Source organism: Euprymna scolopes, chromosome 39 (genome assembly GCF_053919585.1).
Source record: "Euprymna scolopes isolate OS-2025 chromosome 39, ASM5391958v1, whole genome shotgun sequence".
Lineage (NCBI taxonomy): Eukaryota > Metazoa > Mollusca > Cephalopoda > Sepiida > Sepiolidae > Euprymna > Euprymna scolopes.
The window spans coordinates 56,296,849-56,310,200 of record NC_136520.1 but is presented as its reverse complement, the minus strand read 5'-3'; the positions used below and the strand labels follow the sequence as shown (position 1 = coordinate 56,310,200).

The following is a 13,352-nucleotide window of genomic DNA, read 5'->3' as shown; positions in this document are numbered from 1 at the left end:
TGGTAGATGCATATGGGTTAATGGTAGATGCATATGGGTTGATGGTAGATGCATATGGGTTAATGGTAGATGCATATGGGTTAATGGTAGATGCATATGGGTTAATGGTAGATGCATATGGGTTAATGGTAGATGCATATGGGTTAATGGTAGATGCATATGGGTTAATGGTAGATGCTAGAGGATCTGTCACTAACCCATATGGTACTAATCAGGCTCATCGTTCCTTAACTTCAGTGATCTGACGAGAATATATATATATATATATATATATATATATATATAATCTATTTATACAAACTTTAATGGCTACATATGTGCATACATGTTTCTGTAATCATCCGTATTGGGGAGATTACGGCTTCAGGCCAAGGATTATCCTCGATAATAACGATAATCGAGAATAATTCTTGGCCTGAAGACGTAATCTCCCCAATACAGGTGATTACAGAAACATGTATGCACATATGTAGTCATTAATGTTTGTATAAATAGATTTTATATACCTGCTCTGTTTACTCAATGAACACTGTTTGGTAGATACATGTTGTTTCATTGGATGTACTTCTAGGAAACTAAACACTATTGCCATATTCTGCTTTCCCAACTGCAATAATATGTAGAAGTTCAAGTGTAATGTTAACAAACATCTTCCTACTCATCTCCCTTCATAATGACCCCGTTAATTAAGTCCCTAATAGTAGCCCCCTGCTTCAAAGTGGCACTGTGCCTTGTTTGGGGTGAAAATTGAATAATGTATATATATATATATATATATATATATATATATATATATATATATATATATATAGTGATTATTGGTCTTACAAAATATCACTGGGTGTAATATTTCATAAAGACATAAAGATAAAAGAAAATTGCTCTATACAGCAAATAAATCATAAGTTATTAATTTAAATTTTAAGATGTGAATTGGTTAAATTTCAAATCTAGAATTTTTTATTATGTATAAGACAAAGAATACATTTCAATAAATATATCTCCTTAACCCATAGGTTTTCGATGTTTCCCATCTCCTCAGAGGAAAAAAAATATTAGCAAATATAAATGGTTTATACCTAATTTGCTAAATGTAATAAACATAGAAAATCATAATTAAAAGTTTTTAAAATTTTTAATTCATAGAGTAAGGGAGATTATATATTGGTTAAGAATGTACAGGATATTGGACTTCGTATCCAAATTGTATGGTAAATCCTGAAGTGAGAGATTTTGGTATCAAGGAGATAAAAGGATACAATGCAAGGTAACAATCCGAAGTAGGCATTATTCCTTGGTTTCTCCTTTGGTTAGATGAGAAATCCGGTAAATATTTCATTATATAAGTGACTTTATATATATATATATATATATATATATATATATATATATATATATATATATATACGGTATAATCACGGAAGTTAAGTAACCTTGATCGTGGTTATTACTAAAATGAGTGACCATTTCCAGGTATTGTACGTGCTCTTTGCTTATTTTGGCGTTGTTTCCACTCGTCTATAACTTTTCCTGCCATTGGGTTCAAGCAGTGCAGATTCAGAAGGGGTGTAGTTGAGAGATTGCACAACCCTGACAGGGTTTATCCATTGTTTCTTAAGGCTGAACGAAGACACACACACACACACCTGTATAAGAGGCAAGTAAGTTCTAAGATAGAGTACTGTGTTCACATTTAGACAGGAGCTGCTTGAAGTACTTAATCGTGCCTCGATATAGTTCAAAACAGACTTCGTAATCTAGTAAGTGATGCTCTTTGTCTAATCATGCATGAGCGAACGGTCGCTTTGTAGAGATATAGGATACTCTCAGGTGTGAGTAATTTTCTAGCATGGTAGAGAGAGCCCGCCTTCTTTGCAGCAACCTTGGCATCTTCATTCTGCGTTAGTTTAAAAAAAATTTTTTGGGGGGGGTATATTTTCATCATTCACAAAACTTTAAAATGTTTTTGTTTTATTAGTTTTTCATTCTCTATATTTGTTTCATTTTATTTCGTCTTTTTTCTGTCTTTCCTTTTTTTTTCGATGTCTTTTATTTATTTCTATCATTTCTTTTCTCATTTATTCAATAATTTTCCTCCTTTAATCTTACCCTTTAAAAAAATTTATCACGGTACTTCTGGTATTGTTTTTTTTTTAATTCTTTTTGTTTTCATTCTCGTTCTCTGATATTTTTCTTCTTTTTATTATTTCTTCATATTTTCCTTCCTAATATTTTTCATTTTGTTCTCATTCGCTGACATTTAAAAAAAAAAAAAAAAATTGTCGTTCCCACTCATGAATTTTGTTCGTTTATTTCTTGCTGCAATATATATTCCCTTCATTTTCATTGGCCTTAAAAGAAGATTAAATCTAAACAGTATAGATCAGGGGACTTTGATGGTATGGTCATAGTGAAAGAATGGATGAGAGTTCTCGGGTTAGTAGATGTAGAACAGTTAAGAGAGCAGAGTCAATTTCACAGGAGAAGGCCAAGAAAAGTATGGGAGGATGTGATAAAAATGGGCAAAGAACAGAACACTTGTTGTCTTAATGTGAAGACAGCAACATTATCATCTTATATATTTAAAAAAAAAATTCTTATTTTTTTCCAGGGATGAAGTATTCTACTCACCCCAACTGAGAGATCTTTTTAAGATTCTAACCATTCCTTTAAAGTTAAATTATTTGTACCTCTCTTGCACTTGGTTCACCGGGTATATTCGGCAGGTAATTTTTTGAATTCCTTTTTATAAGTCCGATTGCTCCTATAATACTGGAATAATATGTATTCTTTATTTTGACTTTATTACCCAATATGTTTTGTCTTTCTGATTCGCAAATATATTTGATTAGCAGTAGCTGCAACATGCTTCGTAATTCTATTAAGTATACCATGTGCCGTTTGTCTCATTCAACCGGTCTCTTTGCTTTGTCTCTTGTTATCACTCTCTCATGGCATTAGTTAAACTCTCCCTTTCTCTCGTAGTCCTGTTCTTTCTCTGGTTCTCAAAACCCTGTTCTTCTCTTTCTCTCACAACTCTGTCCTCTCTCTTTTTCTCTGGTTCTCACACCCCAATTCTTTTTCTTTTTCTCTGGTTCTCACAGCCCAATTCTTTTTCTTTTTCTCTGGTTCTCACAACCCAATTCTTTTTCTTTTTCTCTGGTTATCACAGCCCAATTCTTTTTCTTTTTCTCTGGTTCTCACAACCCAATTCTTTTTCTTTTTCTCTGGTTCTCACAACTCAATTCTTTTTCTTTTTCTCTGGTTCTCACAACTCAATTCTTTTTCTTTTTCTCTGGTTCTCAACTCAATTCTTTTTTTTTTTTCTCACAGCCCTGTATTCCTTTTTTTACTTCTGCTCTCACAATACTGTTCTGTTTCTTAGAACCCGTCCTCTGTTTCTTGCTTTCTCTTTCTACGTTGTCTTTCTCTTGCAGTCTTCTCTTTCTTTGTCTTGAACTCATAACTATATTCTCTCTCAAGTTTTTGATCTCGTGGCTCTGTTTTTTTTTCTCTTGCAACATTTTACTCTCACAACCCCCTGTTCTATCTCACTCTCTTATTCCTTTGCTATCACAACCCTCGTCTTCTCACTTTCACTGGCTCTCACAACCATTGCCTTCTCCCTTTTTCGATTGTTCTCACAAACCTGTTCTCTCTCTCTCACCTTGACTCTTACAACCCTTTTCTACTTTTCCCTGGCTCTCGCAACCCTGACCTCTCTTTCTCTAGTACTCACAACCTTGTTCTCTTTATCTCTGGCTCTCACAACCCTGTTCTGTCTGTCTGCCTGCCTGCCTGTCTGTCTGTCTGTCTGTCTGTCTGTCTCTGTCTCTCTCTCTCTCGCAATCCTATTCTTTCTCTCTCTCTTACTCTGGCTCTCACAACCGTTCTCTCTCTCTCTCTCTCTCTCTCTCTCTCTCTCTCACAACCCTGTTTTGTCTCTCTCTGATTCTCATAACCATGTCCTCTCTCCATTTATCTGGCTCTCGCAACAATCTTCATATTTTTACATACCACGATATTTTTTCGTCTTTCTTTTTCATTTTCTGATATTTCTGTTTTCTTTTCTTTTTATGTACGTTTTTCTTTCGTTTTCTTTCATTCTAAATATTCCCAGCTTTCTTTCTATCTATCTGTTCGTCACTTTATTTACTTTATTCTTTCCTTCTCATTTTCAGTTTCCTTCCTTTCTTTTTCACCAGTTTTCATTTCTCAATTAAGATGAGACATTAAAAAAAACAAAAAAAAACACTCAACATCATCCTTCCCATCTGCTATTCATCTATCGTTCCTCCTTTTTTTCATTTGTCTCTCATTTTAAGCTCTCCCCCTCTCTCATTCTCTCTCTCTCTCTCTCTTTCGTCTCTTCACTCTCATCACCCGACCCCTTCTTATTGTTAGATTGTTTTGTTTTGAGCGGGAGGTGGGGGTTGGGAGTCAGAGCGCGGAGGAGTGTCCGGGTATTTATGCGTGTCTAGGGACCGAAACTGCCTCAGCGGCGCCATTCACAAATGTGTGAATCATTGTTTTTCTATTTAATCCCATGGAATAGATAACGGAACGAGGATGATTGTCTGAGAGCATCATTTCGGCAAAGGGATGAGGGAATGGTAATTGATAGAGTGAGTAAGATACAGAGTCAAAGAGAGGGTGGAGCTAAATAAAGAGAGTAATGGAGTCAGATTGAGAGCTAAGTTGATAAAGACAGAGAATGTAACAAGAATAATATATATATAATCTATATATCTATAAAAGTGAAATTTTCTGGCTGTGTGTGTGTGTGCATACGTGTGTGTGTGTGTGTGTGTGTCTGTCTGTCTGTGTACATTTCTCCACTAAATTACTCCGTCAATTTTCAGTCTACAGACTCAAGATTTGACATAAGGGAACTTGAGATTTGGAGAAATCTGTTTAATCGGTTTTCGGCCAGAAATTTAGCCGTCAATAGGGTCAAGGTTCAACGATTTGCCCTTTGAAAACTCTACCAAACTCCTCCGCCAATTTTGGGTCTAAACACTTAAAATTTTAAATGTAGGTTACTTGGACATGAATCAAACTTTTTAATTCGATTTGAGCACAAAAAAGTAAATGTTAAGGGGTCAAAATTGGAGTCAAAGTAAAAAAAATTGACCTCTGCGGTCTCTACCAAATTACTCAGCCAATTTCTGATCTAAACATTTGAAATTTGACATAAATAGTATGCAGGGGTAGAGCAAGTTTCCAATCGTTTGGGTCGAAAATTTAATTTCACCTTTGCGGTCTCTATCAAACTTCTCAGCCAATTTTGTATCGAAACATTTGAAATTTATACAAGATTGGTAGTCGGCAAGCATTTTAATCAGTTTTGGGGCAAAAATTTGCCTGTCAAAATGTCAAAGGTGAAAGAGTTGACCGTTGCAGATTCTAGCAAATTCCGCCGCCAATTTCGGGTCTAAAACCTTGAAATTTAAGAGGTAGGTTACCGGGATATGGATCAAACATTGTATTTTAATTTGAGATAAAAATAATAAATGTTAAGGAGTCAAAATTGTGGTCAAATTAAAAAATATTGACCTTTGCGGTCTCTACGAATTTACTCAGACAATTTTTGGTTTACACATTTGAAATCTTACATAAAGTGTATTCTCACGTAGAGCAAGTTATGAACAGTACATAGGGACCGAGCAAAGACGGGATGAATTGCTAGTATATATATATATATATATATATATATATATATATATATATATATATATATATATATATATAATAAAAAAAATTACAATAAGTTTACCAAGGTAATCAAAATGGTAAACTCAAAATATATTATAAATATTAAAGAGTTAATATTTACAAGTAAAATAAACTCAGCCAGATGTAAAAGCTCAATAAAACCGAAAAGGAAATAGAGCTTATAATATGCCTTATAATATAATTGTCTCCTGTTCCCCTTACCTCACCCTTTTTTTACCAAGTAAGATCTGTGACTTACTTGTAGTTTCATTAAATACTTTTATATGCAAAATCCGATCCTGCATTTTGCTAATTCCTGCCCTCTGATGAGAAGGAGAGTATTTCTTCGAAACTCCGCGGATTAAGGACTATCCACTTATCTTGTGTTTCCTTTTTTAAAATTAAATATGTTTTGAACTCTTTTTCAAGATGTCTTTTAACATGTTTTATTAATCATTTGTTCATATATATATATATATATATATATATATATATATATATATATATATATATATATATATATTAAAAAGTTTGACTCATGTCCAGGTAATCTACATTTAAAATTTCAAGTAGATGGACGACTGTCGAGGACAACCTGAAGTCTTTTCTTATTTAAAAAAGTTTAATCATGTTAAGTATTCGTCCAGTTGTACCGTATTATCTGATTTTCCTGAGAAGACCATCGTGCCATACCCTGTCAAAAGCCTTAGATATATCTAGGGCTACCGGTTTAACCCCCCCTGCTTTGCCACTGTATGGTATATACGTTTGGATATTACAGTTAAGATATCTGCTGTAGAACGGGCTTGCCTAAATTCATATTGTTGGTCGGTCAGACTGCTTAAATTATAACTCCAAGGAATATTTCCTCGCATGATTTTCTGGTGGCACTCTTGAGCGAGTTCCAGTGGTCATCTTAGTCCTCCGGCACTATTCGGGAAAATAGCTTTAATTTTTTTTTTGTGAAAGTTCTGAATGTGTGTATGATCTTGACGTCCACTTTGCATCGATGTTTCTTTGGCTGTATTTGCAATTGCAAAGTAGAGCAGACTAAACGGTAGTCAACCAAAAATCGGCAACCCCTGACTGATCGCTAGTTTGCGATGACTAGCGCGTACGATCACTTAATCGTTCAGGTGCCAGTGTTTGTATCTCGGATGCTGCCAGGTGCCTTTCCGCCGGTTTTTGTTGGGAGATCGTATTTGTACCTATCAAATAAGAATCAAATATATATGCATATTTATAAGAAATGAAAATGAAAATAAAAACGTAATAAATGTATATTATTTAATTGGAATTCATTATTGAGATGAATATTATTTATTAATTTTTTAAAATTTATTGCGGACTATTATCCTCATCTTTTTCTTAGTTGTTTCATGACGTTTCGACCACCTATTCCTCTGGCCTTCGTAAGGTGGTAACCTAGATGGCATAGGAACTATGAATCTCCTGACTGAATCCTCTGCAATTACTGCCTTCCGTGGTTGATGTCGTCTCACTACTCCTTTGCCAAGTAAGCCTCTGGCCGGTTTTGGCTAGAATTGAAACGTCGTGAAACAACTTAGAAAACAACGAGGATAATAGTCCGCAATAAAATTTAAAACACAAAAATAATAAAAGTAGTTACTAATATGTAGTAGTAGTAGTAATAATAATAATAATAATAATAATAAGAAGAAGAAGAAGAAGAAGAAGAAGGAAACAGTAGAATAATAAGAAATCAAAGAAAAAGAAAACTAATGGAATAATAATAAAATAATACAAAACAAACAAAGTAATAGGATATGATAAAGCACTGGAAGATAAACTAATGAAATAATAAAATAATGAAATAATAAAATAATAAAATAATAAAATAAATGAAATAATAAAATAATAAAATAATGAAATAATGAAATAATAAAATAATGAAATAATGAAACAATAAAATAATAAAATAATGAAATAATGAAATAATAAAATAATAAAATAATAAAATAATGAAATAATAAAATAATAAAATAATAAAATAATGAAATAATAAATAAATGAAATAATAAATAAATGAAATAATAAAATCATAAAATAATGAAATAATAAAATAATAAAATAATGAAATAATAAATAAATAAAATAATAAATAAATGAAATAATTAAATAATAAAATAATGAAATAATAAAATAATAAAATAATGAAATAATGAAATAATAAAATAATGAAATAATGAAATAATAAAATAATGAAATAATGAAATAATAAAATAATAAAATAATGAAATAATAAAATAATAAAATAATAAAATAATGAAATAATAAAATAATAAAATAATGAAATAATGAAATAATGAAATAATAAAATAATAAAATAATGAAATAATAAAATAATAAAATAATAAAATAAATGAAATAATAAAATAATGAAATAATGAAATAATGAAATAATAAAATAATGAAATCATGAAATAATAAAATAATGAAATAATAAAATAATGAAATAATGAAATAATAAAATAATAAGTTAATAAAATAATGGAATAATAAATAAATGAAATAATAAAATAATAAAATAATAAAATAATGAAATAATAAAATAATGAAATAATAAAATAATAAAATAATGAAATAATGAAATAATAAAATAATGAAATAATAAAATAATAAGTTAATAAAATAATGAAATAATAAAATAATAAGTAAATAAAATCATAGAATAATAAATAAATGAAATAATAAAAAAATAAAATAATAAAATAATGAAATAATTAATTAATAAAAAATTGAAATAATAATTTAATGAAATAATAAAATAATAAAACAATTAAATAATGAATTAATAAATTAATAAAATAATAAATTAATGAAATAATAAATTAATAAAAAAATAATGAAATAATAAAATAATAAATAATAAAATAATAAAATCATAAAATCATAAAATAATAAAATAATAAAATAATGAATTAATATAATAATAAAATAATAAATAATAAAATAATAAATTAATAAAATAATAAATTAATAAAAAAATTAATAAAATCATAAAATCATAGAATAATAAAATAATGAAATAATAAATTAATTAAATAATAAAATAATAAAATCATAAAATAATAGATTAATGAAATAATAAATTAATAAATTAATAAAATAATAAAATAATAAATAATGAAATAGTAAATTAATGAAATCACATAATAATAAAATAATAAAATAATAACTTAATGAAATTAATAAAATAATAAAATAATAAATTAATAAAATAAAAAATAATTAAATAATAAAATAATGAAATAAGAAAATAATAAATAAATAAATTAATGAAATAATAAATTAATGAACTCATATAATAATAAATTAATAAAATAATAACTTAATAAATTATTGAAATAATAAAATAGTAAAATAATAAAATAATGAAATAATAAAATAATAAATAATGAAATAATAAAATAATAAATTAATGAAATCATATAATAATAAAATAATATAATAATAAAATAACATAATAATAAAATAATGAAATAATGAAATAATAAAACTTTTAAATAATTAAATAATAAAATAATAATACATTAAAATAATAAAATAATAGATTAATAAATTAATAAAATAATAAAATAACAAATAATGAATTAATGAAATAACCGGGATGACAGGTAAAGTAGTTAGAGTAATAAGCAGATATTTCTATTTAATACAAATAGGATGAAAGCGCTTCTACGTTGCATGACTATATTATATTCTTACTCATAATTATTTTAATTTTAATAATAAACAAACCAAGTATGGGAGGCAACCAGAGTTTTTCTGGAAAATCCACTCTGGTAAAAATTTACTTTCACCATGACGAAAGTTTGTGCAAAATTAAAAAAATACAAACGTAGTTATTGAGAAAAGTGCGAACAAATTAACAGACGAAGAGACGATCTAGAGGGTCCGATCCCTCTTTTGTCGGGGGACCAATAAACTATGGTAGTATTAAAGTAAACTAAATCTAGAATGTAAAGCAAAGATATAGATTCAAAAATATTTACAAGTTGCATAGACCAAAGACTAAGTGATGTGTAATTTGTAATGTCTACAATTAATTGATGGTTCATGATTTTTTAGGAGTTTATCTCTATCTTTAAATCTAATAATATATATTTTTTCGTTAAGACATGAATAGCTAAGTGAATTCTAAGATTCACAATTGTTGTTTTGTTTAAGATATTGCATTTGACAATCGGTGTTAAATTAGAATTAGTGACTTTAAGGTAATATAGAGAAAGTGAGATTTTTTCAGTATGGTTTGAATTATTGACTGAAACACAGCCAACAATTTATGTCTTTGAAGGAAATCCCACAATACCAATGTCATATTTATTTATAGTGTTATTGGTTGTTATATTTGCTTTGTAAACTATAGACGTTGTCAGACACTTCCGTTCCAGATGGCATTTTGATATATATATATATATATATATATATATATATATATGATTGCAACGTCTTGTCAGACGAGTGCCACTCCCTCAGACATTTAAAATCCATGAGCCCAAATGCCTGAGAGAGTATCTATACAAATATGATGTTACACAGTGTTAGCTTTGTACGACAGCTAAGTCTCTCTCTCGGTTCAAAATGTTGAGATCCAGCAACAAGCAAGAGCAAGATAGCCAGCAACAAATTAAACTGCAGACCAGCTTAATGCGGGTAATGGTTTTCCGCTTTATGGTTTTTTAAATCAGAGATTTGCTTCTCCTAGAAAGGTTGCCTTCACCACGGCTTACGGGGGCCCTCTCCACCCCAATACACATATACACACACACACACACACACAAATACACACGGTGCTAGTTGGCCGTTGACCCAGAAAAAGAGTTCATTCGCCCTTTTGAAGTCTCCCTGAAGGATTATATATATATATATATATATATATATATATATATATATATATATATATATATATATATATATATATATATATATATATATACTCGTAGCTAAATTGAATATTGAAATGTTTAGATCTTTAGTTCTATGAAACGAAACTACATGAAAATTTGAAGGCTTTTTGAAGATTATTATACTATTCTATGTTTAAAATTTTATGGCAGTTAGTAAAAAACTATATTTAAAATCAATAAAATATACCCAAATTTGCCTACATTTGTATATATAGTGTCCTGGCAAAACAGCTTTAGTTTTGCTGCTTTGGAATTAATTTTTCTCAGATTTTTTTGTTGTAGTCTTCACTGTGGCCTTGCCAGGCAAACTCATGTACAATATCTTTTTTGGAAATTTTATAAGTTTCAAATCTCAGCGACTATTGATCAGAATTTATTAAATGAAGGCTCGTTTGAAAGCTAATGACCTGGTTTGGCTCTATGACATTTGCCCTTAAAAATGCACATTAAATTGATCATTATTCATTCAGAGCCTATTTTGACACCTTTTTTTACAGCCATAAAAAGCTTCGATCTTAGTTATTTGTTTTACTTGTTTTGCATATGAATTACAAAATATCCGATATTTTCTACAAACCTGTGGCCATAATGGAGGGGGGAACAAAAACTTGCTGCTATGGTTTCAAATAATCCAGAATAACAGCAAGGGAAAACTTGAATCAAAATATTTCTCATATCTTATATCTCCCTTTTTTTGGTTTCCATACATAAAGTAAATTTCACAGTGTATAAAGATTCTTTGATACTGGAGATATTCATAATGTACCCCTTTTCTAAAAGAGAGGAGATATAACATATGAGAAATATTTGGAATCAAGTCTCCCCTTGCTGTCATTTCAGATAATTTGAAACCATAGCAGCAAGTTTTAGTCTCCCCTCCATCAATGCCAGGGGTTTAATATATATATATATATATATATATATCGCACAAGACAAAGCATAAAGCCAGTTAATGTAACACTACTATCGTCCCCCCTTACCAAACTTTAAAAAATCACTCGACTAGCTACAACCACTATATACGCTTCCCCTACTCTCTATGTACTATATACGGCATAATCACGTTTGACACACCGGTTCCCGTCAGATCACCGAAGTAAAGCAACGAGGAGCCTGGCCAGTACCTGATGGGTGACCATTTGGAACTTCCAGGTTCTGTATGTTCTCTCCATTTATCTCGGAATTATTTCTAATCATCCTGGACTTCTCCTTGCCACTGGACTCAAGCAGTGCCGATTCAGGAGAGGTGTGGTTGAGATTGCGCAACCCTTGCGACACAATTACATGCGCAGCTAACCCTATAACGGTATCCTTGGTCTTTCGAGACTGAACGGAGACATTCATTATATCTGTACCTAAATCTAAACTTAAATTCCATAAATAAAACTTATTTCCGAGAACCGCCCGCCTGTGGAACACTTTTCCACTGGCCTGCATCCCGGTTGAATACAACATGGTAGGCTTCAAATCCAATGTAAACAAGTTCTTGTTGAGCCGTCCCCATAAATAACCTTATTCTACTCAATTTACACCATTAACCATTATTAAATTGCTGCCTTATATTCATTAATGCTTATCCTCGAGTGGCCCTCGGGCCTTGATAAATGGTGACTCAGAAGTAAACAAAAGAAACATATTTACGTGTTGCGGATGAACATGCAATACAGATGTGCGTTTAATGTATAAAGCAGAAGATGACGAACGTAAACAGTGACACACGCAGTAGCAGGAACAAATCTTATGACAAGATGGCACGTCATCAGTAAAAGATCGATCTTTTATGCGATATTATTTTTAGCCACGACAATTTTCAGATTCCAATTTCAAGACAATTTACCAATAAATACACATGACGACAAGAAGGCGGCACATTAAGAAAGCGACGTTTAAATAATGCAAATTACGAGCCGCGACATGTGGCACGTTTTGAAATTGCTTTAAAGAAAAGAAAACAGCGGTCGATGATTAAGTTCTGAAGTTTTAACTCCGTAAATGTCGCCGTGCGCAAAACGCTGGTCAGGTGATCTCTCTCTCTCTCTTTCTCTCTCTCTCTTCTCTCTCTCTCTCTCTCTCTCTCTCTCTCTCTCTCTCTCTATATATATATATATATATATATATATACATATATATATATATATATATATATATATATATATAAGAGAAAGAAAATTAAAACTGTAAGTTGAACTTTACAATCAAAATTTATCGTTCGACTGAATACTTCAAAAAACAATTTACAAAGTCCTTATTCCGCGGAATTTCAAAGAATACTATTCTTATTATTCTCCTCGTCAGAGGACATAAAGAAATCAGCAACTTATATTTGTAGCAATGCTAGAATTTGCTAGTAAAGGCATTAAGTGAAACCGCAATTTATATATTATATATTGCCAAATAAAAAAATAAAAAAATATTGGATATGTAAAAAACTAATATAAAAACAAACCGCGCATAATATTTCAGCTTGAATGAAACTCCTCTAGAGTTGATCCAAAATGCAAAATATTTCTTTAGATAAAATGTATTCCAAGATGAGTGCAGCGAAACAATGCATATAATCCGACTGAAATAATGAAAATTGTTTTTTTTTTTTCCGGGCAGTGAGACAAAACGTAACTAAGATCACTCCTAGACTTATACACTAAAGTTCTGTAAATGTTAAAGAAAACCTGTTCAGCCGTGTCGGAGTCTATAAGGAACACACAG

The 13,352-nt window shown here is 30.1% G+C and overlaps 1 pseudogene; it reads left to right on the top strand.

Moving 5' to 3' along the window:
- Positions 1-11,692: 11,692 nt before the first annotated feature.
- Positions 11,693-11,810, top strand: LOC145264068 (5S ribosomal RNA; annotated as a pseudogene).
- The last annotated feature ends 1,542 nt before the right edge of the window (positions 11,811-13,352 follow it).